Below are 1,389 nucleotides of genomic sequence, written 5' to 3' on the forward strand. Positions count from 1 at the left end.
GACCCCGTCTCAAAAAAAAAAAAAAATCAAAAAGAAAAGAACTGTAGGTGGGCGGGGCCTATGGCTCAGTGGGTTGGGCACCGGCCCGTATACCGAGGGTGGCAGGTTCAAACTCAGCCCCAGCCAACTGCAACAAAAAAATATCCGGGCATTGTGGTGGGTGCCTGTAGTCCCAGCTACTCAGGAGGCTGAGGCAAGGGAATCACCTAAGCCCAGGAGTTGGAAATTGCTGTGAGCAGTGTGATGCCACGGCACTCGACTAAGGGCAATAAAGTGAGACTCTGTCTCTACAAAAAAAAAAAAAGAAAGAAAAAGAAAAGAACTGGAGGCAGAACAGTGGACAGAAACAGGAAAGAAATTCTGGGTGGAAGGATCAACAGAAGCAAAGATTTCGAGAGAGGGATAACAGGAAATAGGAAAAAAGTTTCTACACATTTTAATAAGAAAACAATAAATGTTTGCATGTAATGATGCTTGCATTATTAGAAAGTAGGAAGGGATGGGAACTAATGTCATATAAGAGGAGCCAGACCAAGTGAGGTGAGCCTTCGAAGTCAGGTAGCAAGGTTTGATCAGTACACAAAACAGACCTGGCCTGCCAAAGGCTTATGTACATTATATAAATACCTAAAATATCAAAAAAAAATATGGGAAAAACATGAACAACTTGTACAAAATGTATTTAATTTGTGAGCAAGCATTGAATGTTTACTGAGCCCTTACTTTGTGCAAGTATAAATTAGGCAGGGAACGATGACCAAGATGTGGTCCTCTATTAGCCAAATAAAGTAGGATCCATCTGTATAATGGGACATCATGCAGCCATTAAAAAGAATATGGCAGGGCGGTGCCTGTGGCTCAAAGGAGTAGGGCACCGGCCCCATATGCCGGAGGTGGCAGGTTCAAACCCAGCCCTGGCCAAAAACTGCAATAAAATAAAATAAAATAAAATAAGGAAAGAATACGGCAGCTCCTGGGCAGTGCCTGTGGCTCAAGGAGTAGGGCGCCGGCCCCATATACATGGGGTGGTGGGTTCAAGTCTGACCCTGGCCAAAAACTGCAAAAAAAAAAAAAAAAAAAAAAAAAATCTCTTTTTGATTATCGTGTTTCATTTTCTGTGAGTATTCCAAAGTTTGTAAGAATTGATCATTTGTACTTAACGACTTTTTACGTGCTTTATTTGTAATTATTAAATTATGTTCATGATAGAAAAATGTAAACATAACTATAAGGAAGACAATAAAAGGCACCTATCTCAAGCAAAGTAAAATCTGGGTAAAAAACTTTCCAGTGTATAAAAGTCCTGTGTGCGTGTGTGTATGAAAGAGAGAGAGAGAGGGAGACGACTAGAGAGAGAGAGAGAGAGAGTGAGAGATACTTTAGTTTTCT

This window comes from Otolemur garnettii, unplaced genomic scaffold, assembly GCF_000181295.1.
Source record: "Otolemur garnettii isolate 467f Iridium unplaced genomic scaffold, OtoGar3 scaffold00003, whole genome shotgun sequence".
In the NCBI taxonomy this organism is placed as follows: Eukaryota; Metazoa; Chordata; class Mammalia; order Primates; family Galagidae; genus Otolemur; species Otolemur garnettii.